Source organism: Perca fluviatilis, chromosome 12, assembly GCF_010015445.1.
Source record: "Perca fluviatilis chromosome 12, GENO_Pfluv_1.0, whole genome shotgun sequence".
Lineage (NCBI taxonomy): Eukaryota > Metazoa > Chordata > Actinopteri > Perciformes > Percidae > Perca > Perca fluviatilis.
The window spans coordinates 15,864,231-15,886,363 of NC_053123.1; the positions used below are offsets into that span (position 1 = coordinate 15,864,231).

General features: G+C 40.8%; 1 long non-coding RNA gene across 2 annotated transcripts in view; it reads right to left on the reverse strand.

Annotated features, from left to right (window-relative positions):
- Window positions 1-301: 301 nt before the first annotated feature.
- LOC120569338 overlaps window positions 302-22,133 on the reverse strand; it is a 37,158-nt gene continuing 15,326 nt past the window's right edge. The window contains exons 2-7 of one of the 2 annotated variants that reach the window (XR_005640868.1): window positions 21,006-21,070; window positions 20,682-20,905; window positions 13,667-13,705; window positions 13,259-13,399; window positions 3,372-3,513; window positions 302-407 (exon numbers count right to left, since the gene is read on the reverse strand). This is a non-coding gene — a long non-coding RNA (uncharacterized LOC120569338). Of the gene's footprint in view, window positions 408-845; window positions 909-3,371; window positions 3,514-13,258; window positions 13,400-13,666; window positions 13,706-20,681; window positions 20,906-21,005; window positions 21,071-22,133 lie in introns of those variants that run through there. The other variant, XR_005640867.1, reaches the window with a different exon arrangement.

Genomic DNA, 22,133 nt, shown 5'->3' on the forward strand with positions numbered 1-22,133 from the left:
GATTTGAGTATGTGGTGAATAGTTTATCTCTGGGGTCTGAGCCCTAACTATGGAAGCAGAGCACCAGTGAAACATTAATCACCAAAGTATTATGGCTCATATCCTTGGACAGCACATTAATTCAGGTGGCTATTAGGCTGCCTTGCAGCCAACCTTCGAAAAAGGTCCACATTGAAATTCAGTTGACAGTGTACAGTGTGCAGAAAGCTAACTACGGTGTTACTGCATCCCAACAATAAGCAAAACAAATTGTGCATGTGAATATAACCAATATGTAAGTTTATTTAGTAGAGCAGGCGCTGAGACGAAATGTGAACAGTGGACTTCGGTGGGCAGTAGGTGTAATCACTCTGGACTGTCTCAACAGTCTTCCCTGTATTCCTTGTCAATAGAGACAGACACTCTACCTGTAGATGGAAAATAAAAAATATAAAAGGCTGAAGAAACACCAATTAGAAAGGCTCTCTCTCTTGCACTCCCTCAGAAAAGCCAGGCTCTGCTAAAGGTCAGCCTGAAATTTGAATGACAGGGCCAAAGTCTTTTACTCATAATTTTTGTGTTTGCAATAGATTTCGGAGCAATTCACAGCCTTAAAGGCCTTAAGTGGAACAGCAATTAATTGTAATGAATAATCTGACAAATCTGGTTGACATATGGCCACTAATACTCCTCCTTTCTAGAGGGAGCAGTGGAGGGATTAGATTACCTCAAATGAAATCTGGGAGCGCTGTGCCATCTGCATGTACAGGGGGAGGCAGCACACGTAAAACAGGACGTGGGTGGAACCGGGGTCTGCTCCTTGCTGCTCCAGTTCCCTCAACCTCACCAGCAACTGATTTGGGAATAGGGCCTGTTTTTTTCTCATCTTATTGAACCAGCTGCCTCTCAGGAAGTAAAACGCAATAATGCTGCGCCGTTGCCAAAGTCGAACACACCGAGAAAAGTAAACAAACATGACAGAAGTGATAAGTGTTGAGCAAACATATAAACAACACCACCGCATCGAGCCATCTGAGCGCAGTGAAGCCATAACTTTATTAAAAGCATTTAAAAGTATGATGAATTACCACGCCACATATAGAGCTCCACATCTGTTCATCGTTTTATTTGTAAAGCTTCACATAAGGTATCAAAGTATCTTATATCTTTAGGACATGAAAGAAACCAAGAAAATCCTAGTACATGGGCAGTGGTGGAAGCACACTAAATCAATACTCCATTGCAATTAAAAGTCCTGCATTCAAGAAGTATTAGCAACATAATTTACATAGTAATTTACAAGTATTAACAGTAAAAGTACTTATTTTGCAGACTGGCCCCTGTCATACTTCTTATATTGTTATATTACTGGAATATTATAATTAATGCATTAACATGTCAGAAACACCTGCAAAACACAGGTGTGTCTATCACTCAGATAAATATGTTATTTTAACTACTGTTACAGTTTCAGGGTCATTAATATGTCTGAAGCTTTAAATAGTGCCAATAAAGTAAGAATAGTCTGGACCTCAGCTCTGTGAAACAATGCATTGCGGGGAGTGTGCTGCCGTATCAACAGATCTGATAGGTGTAATGACGTCACACTGTAAACTCCTGCTAAAAGCCTGATAAAGAGGCAGCGTTCTGCAGGATGTCTATTAACAGCCAGCTGACATAAGCAACTGGATCAGCACATTCATTTAAAGACAGGAAATCCTGTTCTCATAATATACTTTCACCATTTCCCAGCCTTGTACGTAATGTGGAGGCCAACATATGACTACATAGTTCCCAGCAATATTCGTATTTTATAAATGCTTTTTTACAGCTCCCCTGAAGAGCTTAAAGGAACACGCCGACTTATTGGGAATTTAGCTTATTCACCGTAACCCCAAGAGTAAGACAAGTCGATACATACCCTTCTCATCTCCGTGCGTGCTGTAAAGCTGTCTGACGGCTCCAGCGGCATCAGCCCATAACAGAACAGGCAGGTGAATGGTTCCAGTAATCCTAAGGCTCCAAATAAGTGACAAAATAACGCCAACATGTTGTGATTTGAGTCACAGCGTGTACAAAAAACAACGTAACATGAGACACAGCCATCTTCTAACCGTAAACAAACCGGGAACTATATTCTCAGGCGGAAGAATATAGTACTTGGGTGGAGTGATATGCTCGCAGCAAGCCTGTCTGAGAATATAGTTCCCGGTTTGTTTACGGATAGAAGATGGCTGTGTCTCATGTTACGTTATGTTATGTTATGACTCTACAAATCACAGCATGTAAACAGGAACATGTTGGCGTTATTTTGTCACTTTTGTCACAATTCGGAGCAGTAGGCTAGTTGGAACCAGTTACCTGCAGGATCTGTGCTGGGCTAAGCTAATGTTGGAGGCGTCAGACAGCGTTACAGCACGCACGGAGATGAGAAGGGTATGTATCGACTTGTCTTACTCTGGGGGTTACGGTGAATAAGCTAAATTCCCAATACGTCGGCGTGTTCCTTTAAAAGAATAGTTCAAGATTTTGAGAAATAAACGTATTTGCTTTCTTGCTGCATTAGATGAGAAGATTAATACCAGTCACCTGTCTGTACAGGAAATATGAAGCTACAGCTAGCATCCGGCTAACTTAGCTTAGCATAACGACTGAAAATGGGGAAACAGCAGGCATGGCACTGTCCAGGTAACAAAATATGCCTAACAGCGCCTCTAAAGCTCACCAATTAACATCTCATATCTCATTTGTTTAAGCTGTACAAAAAACAGCAATTTGACGGTTTACGGGGGTTATGTTCTCAACTTCTTCTTGGCTGGGACCAGTAACTTCCTGGAGTCTCACCTGGTTACCTAGCAACTGGTTCTATAGAAATAGTTTGGCATATAACCATCAGAATTGTTGGTTTTACTCTTTAGTTTTTGTACAGATTAAACAAAGATACAATGTGTTAATTCATTTTGTGGACGGGTCCAGGCTAGATGTTTCCTTATTTCCAGTCTTTATGCTAAGCTAAGTTATCCGGCTGCTGGCGGTAGCTTCATATAAGGCTTACAGAAATGAGAGTGTGATATCTTGGAATTTTTACATCAAGAATGCAGAAGAAGAAATGTGGTGTAATGGTGTAATAGAAAATATGGTGTTGTTCTTTATCCAGTGAGCTAGCACGATCACACACCCAAATCTTCTTTTAAGATCACAGACATTGTTTTTTTAAGGTGTTAACTTTGGTCTGAGAAAAGAGCCAAATTAAGGCACATACTGTACAGTTGTAGGCGTACTGTGCGTTTGAAGTAACTCAGTGAAAGACACTGGTGAGCGGAGGTGGAGATCTAAGACTAAGTGCATCTGCTCACATCTGTCTAACCAGCACTAATGTGACAAAAACTCACCTAGAAAACACAGGCTAATCACCTCATCCTAAGGCAGCGGGTGTCACCTCGCATATCAGTCACCGCTGGCTGCTTTATGATCATCACTTTAACCCCAATGTAACTCAGATACAGAACATTGGATTGGCTCCATTTTCTCCACCTGACAGAGGGGAAAACAACAATACATAATCATTCTTTTCTTCTTATAAAATGCATTCTGAGCAGATAGTTCAGGAGGCAGGTCTCCTATTTAATTGCAGGAATTGAATAAAGAACGTTTTCCATGAGGTGCTGGTGTGTGGCTAGCATAATTGCCAGGGAGCAGGTCTTAATTTAAACCGGGGGGTAATTATCATGCAGAGCATACCCACCCAGAATGTTTGCATAACTATCACAAGCGTTTTCATAAATGATGCTTTAATTAGTCTTAATTAGAATTTGTTTAAGTCAGCAGGGAATGCAGGGCCCGTGAAATGATGTATGTAATAAGCATCAGGGCCCGCTCTGTTTTTTTCCTTACTTGGGGAATAGAGCTGACAAAATCACATCACATTAAATTGATTCAGTCAGAATTAAAATTCTTATGGTATTAATTAAATGGGGGAAGATCTCATTAGCAGGCTGTGTGGTGAGGGAGAGACCCTCTCTGCCAGCAGATGTGACGGTGTCAGAGCTGCTGTACATGCTCGCCATTAGGGCCCCCAGACAAGAAAAGAGTGAGGGAGGAGAAAGGAGGAAAGGAAGGAGGTGAGGGAGTGAGAGAGGCAGAGACGAGCTGAGAATGACAGAGGAGGAAAGAGTGGAAAGGAAGAGATTGATAGAGGGAGAGAAATGAGGGGATGTGAGGAAGAGAAAGTGAGAAAGAGTGGGAGAAAGGCAGTGCGTGTCTGCGGCTCTGGGAGGAGGAGGAGGAGGAGGAGGAGGAGGAGGAGAAGAGCGAGGTGGCAGCATATTAATGGGCTGTAGGCTCCTCACCATCTATAGCTTTATTTAGCTTCATTTGGTCTATTTGGCTGGAGGAATTCAATAAGAGGAGAGCTAATGACTTGACCAGATACCCTGTTATCAGCACTGATGAGACACCCTCTCTGCTTGACTCTTTATACAGCTACAGTAGTCTAATAGGCCTCTGGAAGATTGCTGCCCAGAGTACAGTACAGACCTCCTCTCTGGAAATATAGAACATGATTGTGCCTCAGGGAGCTTTGCCTCGCTGGTACAGGGCTCACCTGATCCCCTTGTTAGGGAGCTAATAGCTATTGACACACTTCTTAAGGAACTGAACTGCAGAATAACAATCCAATTCAGAGGTGTAACTGTACTGGGGATTTTCTCTTTTATCCTATTATGTCTTCTAACTTGGTTTTTCATCCCTCAGGTCGCACGTGGTATCATCAGGCCAGAAGATAGTTAGGACGTTGAGCAATAGACACATTGTTGGACCCCCCACAGCAGCTGTCAGTTTGAGTGAACTGCAACCTTGAGCGGACAGAAGAATATGGTAGGAAAAGAAAAAAGAAAAAACACCTAGAGATCATACAAACTAATAGCAAATCACTATTTACTCAGTTGGGTACCACCCAGGATGTTATTGCACCTATTGCAGGTGGATAGCAGATATTTCCTATAGGATGCCTGTAAATGTGGGTCAGAATATGCCTCATGTGTCCTTCAGATTAAATAATACAAATGATACAATACTGTGGAGTTTTTATTGACAATAAAGTCAACATTTCTAAAAGAAATCTCTCAATATCAAAACAGCTCTGTAAAACACCTAAGGCATACAGTATATGAGGCAGGCATTGTAAACACTGGAAACAGTGCCCTGTATAGAATCCAATGAAAATGATAATGGAGGAAACAATGGCCTCAGGCAATGTAGCAGCAACCCAGCACCACCAATGTTACAAGGCATCACTTTCCCTTTATTAGGAGTAAGCAAGACTGTTAGTAGGCCCTGCATAAATATTTGGGGTAAATACACACTATATCATTTTTCTTCACACTTGAATTGCATTATGATTTCCATGCAGACAGGTAACCCGGTCAGGGATCAAATTAAGTGGGTCCTGGACGATTTGCATTCATTTCTTTCTCTTTAACCATGCATTGCACGTTAACTATCAAAAACCTTTTAAAAAAAAAAAAAAAATTTTTTTTTTTTTTAAAAATTTTAAAAATATGCTTAAAATTAGAAAGGGAAACGTGCAACTCTTTGCATGGCAATTATTTCATGTCCATCTAGCGCACAGTAGAGTGAGAAAGTATGACCGAGGCCCCTTGAAAATTTATTGACAGGCAGGCAGAGAAGTGAGGTGGTTCATTTATGACAATGGGGCGTGATGACATCACACCATAAAAGCTCTCCGCAGGGTCAGATGGCATATGCCGCACGTGTTTGAGTCTTTGTGTTTGCTATGCATGAATATATTAGATGTAGAGTGGGTCAGTGGTTGACATTGCTTTCCTGTGATGTATTGTGACATCCGCTGCAATGTTGTTTCTTGTTATGCCGAGGCTGTCGGACCATGTGAACTACTGTTGTTTAGAATGATACAAGTTGGAGATCCTGATCCAGCATGTTCCTGAGAGGAAATAATATAAATGGTCCTTCTGACAAAGAGCTGATTTAATAATATAAATGCTCATTTAATCAACATTTCATTTGGATAAATATATACTTCATAGCAATGTAGTTTTTCACTGACAACTTGATTTTTTGGGGTATTTAATTCAATAGACTAGCAACATCTGGTTATTCAAGATGTTGTCATTATATATAATGTATATTATTGGAACCACCATGATAGGAAATTGTGCTCATATTTCCCACCCCAAAGTGTATAACAATATCAGAAAAGCATCACCGTGTTTGTTTTTATGTGCATTAATAAGCATAATAGCACAATAATGTGTTCTTTCATTTTACTGTACAGTGATTGGCATTCCTCGTTCATTTCATTAGCAATGTGTGCTAATTTGGTTACTATTCTCAGCATGTCCAAACTCAATGCTGAAACTGTAATCGCAGGCTAATATGATAATTTAGCTTACTTATAATAATTAGCTATTGTATATTCATTAGCCTTTTAATTGGTTAACTCTGGGGACCACCAGCAATTCCAGTCAGTCAAATACACTAATGACACACACACACACACACACAGTTCTCCACACAGAAAGACCTTGTAGGAGTAACCTCCCCCTGAACTTTTGTAGAGCAGTGTCCCTCCAATCACTCCAGCTTTCAATACAACTGTCAGTTTTGGCCAGAAAAGCAAGCTTTAGCTCTGAATTTGCAGCTTTGTCCTTAGTGAGAGGAAGTACCTGTGACATCTGCACTGACATGCTGGAGATAATCCTCTATGTGATTGTCGCACAAATTGAGGGTCAGCGGCGCTGCAGACAGGGGAATGTGGCAAGGGACACAGAGGAAATGTTCAATCAGGGACCAGCCCATTCGGGAGCCTCCCTTTTCAGCCTCTCCAGCCTATGGTTCATCTCTCTTTCGCGCTCTCTCTCTCTCTTTCTCTGCCCACAGCTGCCGGGCTTCCACTGGGAGGGAGCTGTATTATGGCTGGGTTAATTTACTGATTAATATCCAGCCACTAGATCCAGCTTTCCCCAGATGGCCAATTAAAAACTACAACTGGCAGCGGGCATAGGCCTGGCAGCAGGTTGCCGTCGGGCCCAGGGCTGGAGGCTGTGACAGAAGGTGTGGGTCCTGTTTGGGCCCGAATAAGAGCCACTGACTATCTTACTCTTTGACTCTCCACACCAGAAGGACAAATTAAAGCCACAATACTGAGCAGAACAGAGGAGAAAGTGGGGCTGCTAGGAGTACACCTACTGTTACTACAGTACCGATACTGATACTGTGTGGAAGCCTTCATGAACAGAAAGTTATAGGTACAATCCAGAGTTCATTATATGCACATCATTAGTACAATAGTTACATTTTAATTGTGATTATGATGTATGGTTGGTACAAACATGTTATTATCTATAGTTAATATCATAAAGTGATAATAATATGGGTATAATAATAAATAGGTTGTTTTGGGTTTCTACAATAAAAACAGACATCCAGAAAATAAAACAGTTCTAGGTGAAATAATTACTTTACCTATGACATATTTACTGAGTCATTTTTCAATAATTTTTACTTTGCATCTTTGCATAACATACATTGTATCTAGATGTAATAAACTATAGGCATTTACCATGTAATACTCACTTCACATAAGTACATTCATTTTCACAATATTATTACATAACAAACACTTAGCCACTACTATGTTTTTAATGTAACATTTTACGTTAGTCTTTTCAGGTAATTCCTTTTTCTACCACTAATTATTGCATAATTTCAAAGTAAATGTTTGGTATTTGATATATTTAACGCAATGCCATACAATGTTATTGAAAAGATTACAGGTAAATTTTTGTATAATTAATAACAATAATAACTAGTAAACATTAGTTAATAACTAAATTTATCACATCATGTTAATTCTCTATAATGTAATTACTTAATACTATTTAATTATTGTATTCTAAAAGAAAGGGATCTCATTTAAAATCCAATATGTTTTTACATATAATGTAATTTATTCTTCACCGAGTATAATATAATCTAGAATATAAATATTTGACATCAGTAATATCTGAATACAAACTGTGCAATATAGCCTAAAAAGCTTCTTTTCTTACATTTCCACCATAGTACTGCTGAATATTACCAGTCTTTAATATAATCCAGCCTGCAATGGAGCAATGTTAATTTCACTGTAATAACCCTCACATTATGAGACACTGCTATATTTAGATGGAGGCCATTTGAATACAGGTCTTGTCTTAATACTGACACAAACCTTATAAATGGGCTAGGGTCACCATGGAAACACTGTAAATACAATGGCCACTGCTGCTGCTCTGAGAGGAAGGGTAATTAATAACTGAATTACGGAACAGAGATAGAAAGCAAGACAGACCCATGCAGCTTCTTAGTCCCTTGATAGAGGAGAGTTTAATACAAACAGTTGTACTTCTACTGGGTCAGCTAAACCAGGGATATCTGGGCCATCTCTGTTCAAAGAGAAAAAGGCCACGAGCAGAATTGATGGCCCATTTCATTATGTAATTGCCTCTTTAACTTCCTTGTTCTGAGCAATCGCTCTTTAAACTCAAGCTCAAGGTAATATATGCAGAGATATGAGGGTAGTCTCACAGACAGATAATTCAGTAAATAGCTGTAATCTTTGCATCACCTTTAACCACCCCGGAGCTGGCTAATATGTCATCTTAAAACCGTTGAGTGCTAGAAATGAGGTGCGGTACATAAAAAAAAGTGGTTGGCTACAGAGACGAGTTGTACATCAACACAGAGCTGAGCGGAGGATCACACAGACCGGTGTAGGAAGCTTGCTGCGGCTGGGGATTATCAAAAGTGTGGTCCGGTGGTGGAACAAGGCTCCAGACAGCCTTTAAGCTGCCACCCTCAGTGTTGAGGTACAAGGAGCACAAAGCTGGATATGATTACCTACAAAAGAGCGATGCTTCCTGCCCTCCAACCCTTGAACTTAAGGTGTACCCTACATACAATCAAAGTAAACACCAAGCTCCTGTTCACAGCCTCTGAAGTGGGTAGATGTGAGAACACAACACAAGTGACCCGCTTCCTTTCATTTCCCTCTTCATAAAGATCCCACAAATGAAAAAAATGCAATGCAACCCACAAAGCAGTGGTGGGAAGGCTGCACTCTTATTGAAGGGTCAGTAGTAGGATCACTTGGAGAAGGTCACCAAAGAGCCCAAATTCACACCCCATAATTGAGAAACAGGGGTCGCTGATTACAAGGCAAGCAGCATAGAGGAACACAGGACAGTGGTTGGAGCTGCGCCTCACCTCGAGCTGCACTGAAAAACAAGACAATGCGCTGAAAGAGGGCTCTAGAAAGACTCGATGGTGTTCCCAGGTCCACCACTGTGATAAAGAATGAAGACTTAATTAACTGAACAGCCGGATCTAACTATATCAGAGAGACAGAGAGAGAGAATCCCTTTATGTAATTAGATCAATTGGGCATGAAGTGAAGAGGCTTCATACAAGAGCAGTGTGTGGTTTTGAAGTGGGATCACTGACTGAGGTTTGATTACCTTTTGATTGTTAATGCAAAATTGGATTGTGCCACAACGTTATAAATCCCTTATTTTGTAATTAAGAGTTTGGAAGATTGTTTTGTGCGTATTTTTTCAATGACTGATACATGCAGGAGTCTTAGTTTTAAGAAAAAGCTTAACCTTAATGTGCATCATAAATACTTTTTATAGCAAATGTGCTTGTCACATTCAAATCATTAGAGGTAATTAACGGCTTCTCTGATAATTCACCTGAGTGCTTTATGTCCACTTATTCTGCCTATAAATTACTTTTAGATGGACTTTTCCCTTGTCATTTCAAAACAGGGCTTTTTAGCTGAGGCTCTGCAAGATGTTTTTCACCATTTCACAGTACTAGAAGACACACCTCCAATATGCATCCTGCATTGTTTGTAAAGACAGAAATGTAAAATGCATTCTAACTGTAGGAAAATAACACATAAAAAGAAACAAACAATAATCCTTAAAGAGCTACCAAAGCACTACATCTCTTAATTATTTATCTACTGTTTGGCTGAGAGAGCTCCTCGTCTCTTAAAAAAGGACCCAGAGTCAGAGGCTGGTCCCAACGTGAGGGTCCCCAGGGAGGGGATAGTTCTGTGGCCCAGTGGAGCAGTAGAGTGCCTCTGTCTCTGTCTGTCTCTACACCTCCAGTCACAGACAGAGGACGTGCGTGAGGGATGGGCCTCATCGTCCAGGGGAAACGGCTTGTGTCGGCCGCCCACACTGCGCCTCCTCTGTGTGAAATTGGCTGAGAGGATGTAGACATATTCCACGCACTGATCCATGGCTGAGTATAAACAAGAGAGGATCTCGCTTTCACTCCTAGAAGGTCAGGAAGCTTCCCCGTAAAACAGTAAGTGACACTGCCTCTTCTGCGCTCGCTAACAGTCTGACCGGTGGAACTTGACCCTCCCTTCTCCGCCCTCCTCCCCCTCCACCGTCACCCTTCTCTGTGAGGGTGTCCTGTGTACAACCAATTCTCCCACTCTCAGTGGGGTGCACTGATATTTAGTGGCTGGGTATGCCAACTTAATCAACAATTCCAGGGACAGATACTCAAATTCACATTGAGGGACAGAGCAGCAGACCAAGCGTTCCACATGTGACTGAAGATCCATGACCAGCTGAAAACACCTGTAATATCTAACCTCTAAACACTACTCTGAGTCATATATCACGAGAACAGATAGACAGATGGAAAAAGAAATCTAAAAATCATGTTAGATTCTCATCTCATCACCAGCAATGTCCAAAGGGTTGGGACAGAGGCATGAGATCTGTGCACGAAATCTGATTGCGGCTGCAGTAAAATGGACTGGGGAAGGCATGAATGTAATTAAAGTGGCTGACACTTTTATGCTGGGTAATGGGAGTCCAGGGCCCAGCTATTCCCTGACGAGCTCCCCTCACAGTATGGAGTACATTTTAATACCATCCTGCACAATGACTTAAATGCAACTCTCAAGGCCTTCATGGAGATATGATATTGATGTGTAAATAGGATAAATGCCAACATCCTGGGGTTTAAGGGACATAGTAAATACACACTACCTAATACACAACATAAAACCACTCAGGCGTCTGGAAACTGCAGAGCAAGACAGGAATGAACGAGAGAGGAGTGCAAGACTCAGTGTCTACATTTAGCATACTCCTAAACATGCGCATCCAAAATGACATAAATATAATCCTCAGTGTAATTAAAACACAATATACTGCACAATAATTTTGTGATTTACATGCATTAAAAATACTGAGCATGAAACTGAGCATTGTCTTTGAATAGCTGCTGGTTTTAAAAAAAAACATCCTCCTGAACAAAAGAAACTATTCTATGTGAAATTAGGCTTAATGAAATCACAGTCTGCCCTAAGTAGATGAAACAGATGAGTTGTGTTGTGCACCAGCACTTATGTTAGGAAACAAATGCAGAGAGTAGAAAAACAGTTAGGCATTGTCCAATCAGTAATGTATTTGTTAACGCAGGTAGGAAGGAGGGAGCTTTTAGATCACAGTGGGGCAGATAATGAAGAAGTTAATAAGAGGAATGGTACTTTGAAATGTTCCTCAACCACCCAGGTCCCACAATTTAATCTGTAATAAATAATCTCGCATCATTGCAAGATGGCATCTCATAATGGCAAATGAAATATGCTGGTATGATAGGTACAATAAATCTGGATTTTCCTATGGTTCCCTCAGGCTAGGACAATATGCAACTATAGTGCTCTCTGTCAGGAAGAGCAGATCTCAGAGCCATCATAAAATCTAAATGGGCACTAATTAGGCAAGCCTTCCCTCTCACACTTACTATTTCTATTGACATTTTCGGCGCGCCGTCCCCCCTCCCCCTGCACTACCATAAGTCACTGAGAGAAGAACTCCCAGGATTGCAGAGCACAGGGCTGTTAAAGGGAAGTTCAACTTAGTGGTAATGAATAAATTTGCCCTCCCATGCAGTACTGTTTCTTTTGTCTTGGACCCAAGCATATTCATGCATCTAAATGGTAATTTGCTTTGGATTTACCCACGCCACTATGGCAGATATCAGAGCTATAAATATACTTTATAATTGTCTTTGATTAGTAACAAACTCATTGTCGTTTTTTTATTTTTAAAGATGGAAGAGGAAATGCTTTAATTCCAATTTAATTTTCTCTGAAATAATATCTAGCTAATACATATTTTCTGGTAATATTAGAAACCAACTATATATATCATATAACCTATTAAGAAATTATTAATAAGAACCCTAATGATATTTTTCTTGCTGCAGACACCAGTAGAGTCTAGTTAACTTCTAAAGGGAGCGCTGGGGTTGACGGGTGGCGAGGAGTGGTGGGATTACGTAAATATATACGTATGCATTCCTGCCTGCTTCAAATTAATAAAAACCTAATGCGTGCTTGGCACAGGACTGCTTGTTGAACATATGCTGCAAGCATGGCTAAGCCATCTGGCTCAGAGTCAAGTATTCCCACCAACTGTAGTCTTATGCTACCTGACAGTGGAAAAGCTTTATTCCCCTGGCATCAGGGGCACAAATGGAGAAATATTATTGAAATGATTATCTGCATCAAGACTCAGATTTGGGCTGACATTTCGCTGGCTCTGTGTAATCCGAGGGGTTGTCTAGGAGAGAGCGGAGAGGGGGTTTGCCGGTAAGCCTTGGCGGGATGATTAATGAAGCCAGGATACTGGGTGGACCCAGCCCACCTCCACTCAGACCCAGGGGCCGAGCCCCGCATATGAAATTGGCCTATGCTGCTCATCTCCCTGGGAGAGAGCCAGTGATGATCCTCCCGACACCGCTCCATACCTCCAGTCACCAAACAGCACTCCAAAGCAATGCCAGATCCAGGCTTAGGAGATACTCTTCTCACACTGTGTGGCTGTAAGGGAAGGCTGCGTGGTGAAGAACAGCATCCACACTTCTGCTCTTCTGTCAAGCACATTTCACTCAAGCCATATTGTGTTCTTTTTTCAGCATGGCAACTTTTCTGCAGTGCTCAGTAGGTGTCATTTTATAGCAGCTTTACATTCAAGTTTTGTGTTGTAAAATACTGTAGGTGAATTGTATCTTAGAGGAATAATAACCATTTGAAGTTTTGCAGGTGACGTTTAACATATTTGCGCGGGGGGGGGGGAGATACACTGTCACCTTTTCATCAGAGAGCATCACATAATGTGATATTGTGTGGCAAGTCTTCTGTTTTTCTATATAAAACCATTCTTACCTTTTAATAACCATGAATCCTTCAGTGGTTTACATCACTGCAGCAGCGTTTTCAAGGCTCTCCCTCAACCCCTTAGTCTTGATGGATGGGCCTGTGAAAGCCTCTCAGGACGCTGGTAATCGGATAACAGCAAACTGAATTCTTGACCAAGAAGAAGAAGAAGAAGAAAAAAGAAACAGAGACATGTAGCTCATGAATGAGCACAGACGAAGGGGAAGCAAGTAATTCAAAAAAGCGAGGAACATCTTTAATCATTCTGTGTCGATGATTAGTCATAGACAATGTCGCTTTGTTAAAAGTGTGCTGTAATTAATAACTGGAGCGGGACAGAACAATTGAGGGAGCGAGTGTCATATGTTGTACAATACTAGAGAGGTGATTTCTAAATAGTGTAAATTAGATGTTTACCTATTGTGATCCAGCTTGTGACACTGCAGCCTCTTTTTCCTTGAGAACAAGACCAAAGAGAATGATTAATTGCGAGCTCACTGGGTTTTACAGCTTCAAGAGTAAATCAACTTCTAAGAAGTGCTAACTTGCTAAAATATAAACTAATTTTAGGCCCCAGATATTAAAATATAATCCATCTTCTTCCTCCACAGGGAAAGCTAATTAGAAAATGTGACTGGCATAAGAGAGGAGAGGTGGAGGAATGGAGGGATTAGGCTCAGGAGCAGAAAATCACACCCTCTTGCTAAATCTTGGGATTTCTATCAACTATTTCTCATAGTGCCTCACTGCTTGTCACATTTCCCAAACAAAAGCTTGAAAAATATTTTATTCTACAAATAGTATATTAAATTAATAGATTACCAGAGTATTTTGTTAAATTGTGTATCAATAAAATAATTAATTGACATATGTGATTTTCATTCTCCCCTACTTACAAATATTTCTGCTTTCTTTCTGTCTCTGGGTTGTTATTTGAACAGCTACCTGGCACACTTTCTCTTTAATGCAATAGCCAATAAACAACAGTTGCCCAAGGCAAAGAGGCTACCTGACTGAGGCTTGACTGGACATTCAGCTCCTGTGCACTTCGTATGAATTGACCTTATGCACTAAAACATCCATAGCCTATTGTATAATGCAAGTGATATGGTTAAGGATCAGAGCAGTTCTAGACAGAGGAATAACTGTATTATACTATCACAGCAAACAATAAAACTGTAGAAATGTTGTAATAAATACAACTAAATAAAAGCTTGATTTACTTATTTTGTAAATTAAAATGTTCTTCTTGCACACATATCTTGAATGTCAGCAAGGGTGTTTTATGTGGAAATCAGTGGAAATAAGCAGTATGAGAGTACATTACATTGCAACATGACACAGTAGCAGTGTGCAACAGAGCTGAGTAGTCTCAGCCAGCCGAGCTCTCTCTCGAGTCCCAGAAGACAATCCCCTGAGAGAAGAAATGCTCTGAGTGGTGACAGCTTAAAGGCAATAAGCCAATAATAAAGACCAGCAAAGTGGCCATGGGAGAGGGTTCTGTTCCTGCTAGCTTCAAAACAACAGAGCAAACAAGTGTCACTGGAGTCTGCAATCAGGTGTACAAAGTTAAAGTGATGTCATTTTTTTCAACTTTCTTGTATTTTTTAATTAATGAAACCGTTGTGTCTTCTCAATTGTGTTTTTTTTTTTTCTAAATCTACCGCTGAAAGCATCTATGAAGGATGTAATTTTGTTGAAAGGTGGCAAATTGACAATTTTTTTAGCAGACCTGTTAACCCTTTCAGTATTGTAGGACATAACTTCATAATCCATTTAGGGAGGCACATTTCAAGTGTTTAGTGCTATAATAGCTGTCAAATTGCTGCCCTGCTGGGTGTCTATGTGGCTGCATCAAATGCATTGAAATGTTTTCCTACTGACTGTAACTACTGAGAAACACTCAAAAGAAAATCTTCTGAGCACAAATAGCTCTTGACCTAACACAACTTAATTTCATAATGTATGGGCATGATACAGGAGGTGGTGGTATATGTATTTAAAAGCTGGAGTTGTAAAGGACAAAATAGTTGCTTTATTCGTAATTACAGAAATTGCTCTGAGTGACAGAACAATGTACTCGCAGATTGAGGAAAATAAATAAATAATAATATTAAATTCTGATAAAAAAAAAAACATGTACCTGAAAATTATAAACTATACATTTCGCTACAAGCACTAATTGGACAGTACTAGTAAGCAGCACATACAGGGGGAAAGTGCATCCAATGCCATGTGGCCCAATTCCCTCAACCTATCACACCAAACTTTGTCTTTTCATTCGACCTCTGTGTAATCAACTTTTCTGCTGGAACTTTAGTGATCGACTCTAATGTTATTCTTACACTTCAGTGCAGTTGTACCCTGTGTGGATGACAAATTTCTGTGCTAGTTTGGAAGGAAGAGTGCTGCAGGGGAAGGCAGTGGCCAGTCTGCGATGGGGGGGCCAACCAGTAGAAAACTCATTTGGAATTCAGCACTGCAACATTGCCATCTTTTGGCCAGACTGTATACTCTGTAAAATCCCAGGGATACTCCATCTTCAAACCCATACTGAGGTCCTAAGGCAGCTTGACACAAAGGCACGTAATGGATTTATTCCTTTGTAACAGAGAGAGGAGGAATTATTTTTTGGATGATACAATCAATAAAACTGTCTGATATGTTCCAAAGGTAACTACAATTCAACCTTAATATTGTCTATGAATTAAAATACCAACTGACTAAAACTAACTAATCATTATTTCCTGTGCTATTTTAACGGCATGATTCAAATATTACATTGAAAAGATTTTATGTGATGGCTTGTAAATAAAAAACAAGTGGACACAATTTTGCTTTTAATCCATCATCTTCTCTTCTTCTGGGAGCAAATTTGCAAACATGTAGTGAACAGGAAAGCTTGAGTGGGTATTCTTGTCACTACCTGAATAAATATTTGTCTGAAGCGCCCGTGCTGTGCTGTTTTCCCACGGTGGTGTATGGGACATCATGGATAAGGGAGAGGATGGGCTCTGACAGAGAGTGACAATTCATCCCTTCTTCCTCCCTAACTGACATGTCACATTCTCTGATGACTTTATTGTGCTTCCTGTCACTGCACTTAATCTGTGTGTCAGTCAAGCCGGAGCAGCACACACCACCACCTCCAGACAGCAGAGCTAATACCCACCCTTTTAATGACATTAGATTTGGAGTAATGCCATTCAGTATACCACTGATATTATCTTCTATTTGCATCATTCAGCAAGTGACACAGCCAGAGCTCGGCCGATAGAGAGCTGGTCATTTCCCCATCCATTTCCACTCGGATGACAGATGTCAAGATGGAAACTGGCTATTATTTACTGTAGCCATGTTTTTATCACAGACAGACATGATGTCTCACTTTACTCCAAGCTGTCAGCCAATGAATCAAAACCTGTCTTTTTTTGTGATATTTGGAGTACATCAGTACAAAGTATACACTCCTTTTGTTACTTGTTTATTTATTATAAAAATAACTAACTGTCAGGAAGGGAAATTAATTGTCTTGATTGCCCAAATCAAGAACGGCATGATAAAAGTCTATACGGATAATCAGTTTTATCCTAGTAAGAAAGACGCTAAAGCAAATCATTTACGCATTCCATCACACACACAGTATATTGCTTTATTTTTCAATCTCTTTAACTTCATGAAGCATTTTGTATTCTGTGCAAAAGTCTCAATGAAGGGCAATTAATAATACCTGCTTAGGCCCGCCAAAACCTGCTTAAGAAAATATTTCTCCTCTCAATAATCGTCTGTACTAGCTTCTTCAGGTGCTATGATGACATTGTAATGAACGTGCCACAACTGATTTTGAGTGATTCAAATTCCCTCTGCAGTGTGTTTGGTGCTCCTGTCATTGTGAATGAGTAAGCAGCATTACCAGCCTATCAGCATTAGGGGTAACAAAATCTTTTTTTTTTTTTTTTTTTTTACTGACAGTGCATTTTCTCTCCCATCAGAGCTCCAGTGACTAATTAAATGTATTTAGCATCATAAATATTCCAGGGGGACAGGTTGACACAATGAATTAATGTCTCGCCTCAATACCAGAGCCTCTCTATTGGCTGTGGAGAGAAAGCCAGGTAAATGCTGCTGCTTGCATGTCTTGTTAAAATCAGTGGCGCATTTGTTTTCTAATACTGTGGAATTGAAAATACATTGATACTGATTAAGTCACAGGACTAGAATAACCGCTAGTGCGGACAGGCATCAACGGACACTAAATATTTTGTATTGTTGTAATCAGATTGATTTTTCTTAGCATTTCTTTCTTTATTGTCTTCTTTTATAGGCTTATATGCTTTTTTGCCGAAAGCTAGATGAAAGGATCTCTCCACACAGATGCATTTTCCGTCCTTATATCTAAGTGTAACTGTTGTAGTTTTAAACACATCGTTAACATGTGAAACGATTAACATTGGGTCTAGGCACAAAAACTACTTGGTTAAGTTTAGAAAAACATTGTGGTTTGGGTAACAATCTGTCACATTAGTTCACTTCCAGTTACGCAGGTGACGCAAAACGTGACGTAGTTCCATTTGTTCCTGAAAGTTAAAGAAAACTCGCCATTTACTGTTATTTTCAAACAACACACGAACCCCAGGCTCCTGGGTATAAGTCCTGTTTGTTTGTTTGTTTGACCCATCAACCCCCCTAACCTGCCTCCTTACACGGAGTTTGCCCATAAACAGTATATAAACTGGACCAACAGATCCCGTTGCTCTGGACGGAGACCAGTGAAGGATATTAGAAGCATTTTTCTGGTGAGCGCTGAGCGTTACTGCGCAGCCTCCAACTGAGAGAGACGACGTAAATGTGATGTGAGCAATTTGAAAGTTGTAAGTCTTCTGGTAGCTGTGCCAACAGAAATCTCAATCATTTCCAATCTTACAGAGACGGAGAGCGTAGGTATATGTAAGGAGATAACATGGGCACAGGCTAATTATTGCTAACTAAAATGGTAGTTAACATTAGTAATTAAACTTAAACAGCTAATATAAGTCGAAACTGCCTGCGAGCTTCTCCTGTACTGTACGGTAATTCCTCTACTATGCGACAGTAAGTCGTGTGGTTATGACACAATCATTAGCCTATTTTTACAAAAACGTCTGCTACGGAGCCATAATACAAGGTAATGGAGCCTTTTATACATTGATGTGTTTCTTTTGAAATAAACAATGGACAAATTGAGTCTTTAAACGCTTCAGATATAAAGTTATTCGCTGTCAGAGTGACGTGAAAATGAATGGCAGTCAAAGGGATGCTAACGTCAGGTGATTGTTTGGTAGCATCAAAATGGCGCCATAGGACCTATGGGTTGTTGACAGACGCTTACCCCCTTGAGTTTGCCCTATACTTTGTTACTTCCTGCTTTGCTGCCATCATAACTACTTCGGCCACTAGAGAGCGGCGGCACTATAAACGCAAATATGGGTCGTAATCGCTACTTAAACAAACGACTTATGGGGTAATTTTTTGGCAGGAGGACATTCTCGATCGTGAATTTCTGTCAGATAAATGTGAAGCCACAGCCAGCAGCCTGTTAGCTTAGCACAAAGACTGGAAGCAGGGGAAAACTAGTATGGCTCTGTCCGAATGTAACAAAATCCACCTACCAGCATCTCTATCTCTAAACATCTTATCTCATTTGTTTAATTCACATAAAAAAACTAACTGTCACATTTCCAGGCAACCAGCAGAGACTCCAGGAAGTTACTGTGCCTGGCCAATAAATAGTCTGACACATAACACCTTGTAAAACCACAACGTGTCGTTTTTAAACTTCGGATTAGCCAGTGCCAAGCTAGCTGTTTCACCCCGTTTCCAGTCTTTGTGCTACACTAAACTAACCAGTTGCTGGGGGTAGCTCATATAGACTTGAGAGTGGTATCTATCTTCTAGTTTAACACTGCAAAAAAAGTGAAGCAGAGAGCAAGACTAGCTACTTTGTGTAATTGATTATTTGGTTCAAATAAGTACTCAGGGTCTGCTTGTGTACAGTATCTTCACTACCCTATTGCAGTTTTTTGTGGGGGAGAGTGACTTGTCCTGGTGGGCTTACTGTGCCAGTGAGAACCAGCCATAATCCGATCACTGGTGCTAGCTTGGGGTTTTTCTGTGGTTGAGCCCCACCTCACCTTGCTGGTACATTCACCAGTGTCCTCTGCTTAACAATGCCCTTCACAAGCCCCTTAGGAAGACAGCAGGAAATTTTGGATGACATCCGGGTTTGAAGCCCTTTCCAAGTCCTCACCCTTGAAGAGGGAAACGTTTCTTATTTTCCTTGCATGAGGAGCAAGAAAAAGTGTACTAGTCTGCTAAGCCACCACCAGAACAAATAGGTACAGCTGCCAGACAGGGCTGAGGGGCCTGGAGAGGATAGAATTACACGTTATTATGTTCATTTTAAATCTAGATATTTTTCCTAATTTTCTTACATTTTCTCTTGCCTGTAAAAACACATGGACATCACTTTTCTCCCCCCAACACGGGTAATTGCAATTTGCAAGAGCTAAACTAATTTTACGACACAGGAACACCTGTATTCATCTCCATATTAATAGAAAACAGGAAGTATAAATCCCAATTTTCCAGCAGCCAGTGTCAGGGAAGATGTTCCTTGAGGGAGAAGGCTGTCTCCTCTCCATTAAAATATTGGTGCTCTCCCCCCGCTTTCCCTCTAGAGCGTCCCTTCTGAGCCGAAATCAGATATCATAATTATGAATGGCACCCAATCTACATCACTGGGCTTGACACTTCTAATATCCATATATGCCAATGCACATTTAAGTTTCCACTGTTAAGGTGTTCTCCATGTTGAGTTATAGTGCTGAGTGGCGCCGCTCTAGAATACAGGCCCCTGTGAGTCTCATTTAGCTGTGGAAAAGGGAGGTTTGACTGATAGGCTCATTTGGATAAAGCACAACCGCAAGGCCTAAAATATCTTTTAGAAAAGAAGAGAACTAACTTTTATACTACTCTTGAAACCACAAAAAAATCTGTTAATCTCACTCTGTCAACCTCAGCTCTTAACAGAGGAGGAAAACTGGTCACCATTATAAATCATCACATCATCAATTAACATATTAATACAAGGGGACATTTAGTGTTATCATCTTAAACATATCTGTGCAATCTTTTAATACCTAATGATCATTACATTTACAAATTGAACCATTAATGAGTCTCAGGGCTGTATCTGTGTTTCTGCATCCCTCTCTGTGTATGCCATTACACAATGGACAGGAAAGCACAGGAGCCATTGTAAGGTCAGGCACTACAAAGCTACAGCTATGTAGGTGGTCTACGCTGCCTCATTAGTAACAGCGTGAGCAGTGTGTGGATAAAACTTAGAGTCTGCTTGAAGAAAAAAAATGGCTATGTACAACGTTTAAGCCACCTTAATCCGCTTGTGATGCGGTGCATGGTGCCTCGACCATGTGGTGCCTCGACCTCTCAGCGGCGGTGCAGGTCAGAGGGAGCAGCTCCATACCTCAGCTGATATAGTCACCTGTGACAATCCTTTATGGGCTGATAAAGTAAGGGAAGTCTCTCAAGGAACAGTGCGCTGACTTGGCGGAGGGTCTCCCCAGGGAGCAGGTGTCAGGGTTGTCTATCAGAAGGCTGAAAGGAGAAAAGGGACGTGTTACCGGGCTCTATTGTATCCCGGTTGTCATTGACTGATCGGGTCCATTTAGCTGGCTTTCACAGTGAATGAAACCACCTGAATAGATGAAAGGGAGACAGCCTTCCTGACAAACAAGGAGCCCTGGAATATTCATGGAGGATCTGTGAGGAAAAGATTAATGTATTAGAAATTAAAATGGGGCCCGGACGTATGATCTTGCTCTAACACTTGGCCAGACCTGTGTCACCCGCCGCTAGCGCCTGAAGTCGGCACATGCCGCTGCCAAGGTGGAGAGGAATCATTAAGCACCCTGCCATTGTGTGAGCAGAATAATCAAACTTCACCCCCCCATTCTTTCCCGCAGCACTGACAATGAATAATTCTGGAGCCATTTGCAATGTTAACGGCACCTATCTGGGCCATCCATGCCTTTATGATAAGAGCTCCAAATATGCATTTCAACAGTCTGAACAGAAGCTGCTTCACCGGCATTTCAAAGGACACCTGTCAGTCATCTGAAAGAGCTGTCAGTCTCTGTCACGCAACGGTGCCAGTGAAATGGCCCAAAAGATAATCTTTACTCTCTCTCTTTCTCTCTCTCCACCTCTCTCTTTCATATCAGAGCAGTTACATTTGCAATAGAGTGACAAGTGATTTACACTGGAAAATGGATTGTGTTTAAACTGAAAAGGGGGGGGGTAGAAATTCTTTTAGGCTGCGTTATTCTTTGCCGGTGTACAGCTGTATCAAATATGCTATCATAAATGTGATCTGGGCTACACTGAATGTCATTATGTTTGATACCATGAGCACTAGACGGGCTACTGAGCTCAAAGGTGACTTTGATAATTCCTATCTCTCTAAACAGAGCTCTGTTTCTATGAGGAGTATAGGAGTCGAGACGGGTGTGGGATCAAACAGGTTTGTGTTTGCAAAAAGTTTGACCTTCTGTTGTTTTTAACTGGAATGGGTCTTCACATCGAGTTCACTTGTGGGTGGTTTATCTACTATGCTGGACAACACTGCCCTGCTATCTCTCTATAGATTTTCACTTGATAAAATCGCTCTTTTTTTTTTTTACACAGAAAAGACATGAAATCTAATTATTTCTTTACTTAACTTCATAAACCAGTTTTTTGCAGATTTCACTTGCATGGCCACTTTATTGGCAAGGAGACAAATGAAGCCCCCTGCCCCTCCACATGTAGGCCAGTAATTTGTTAA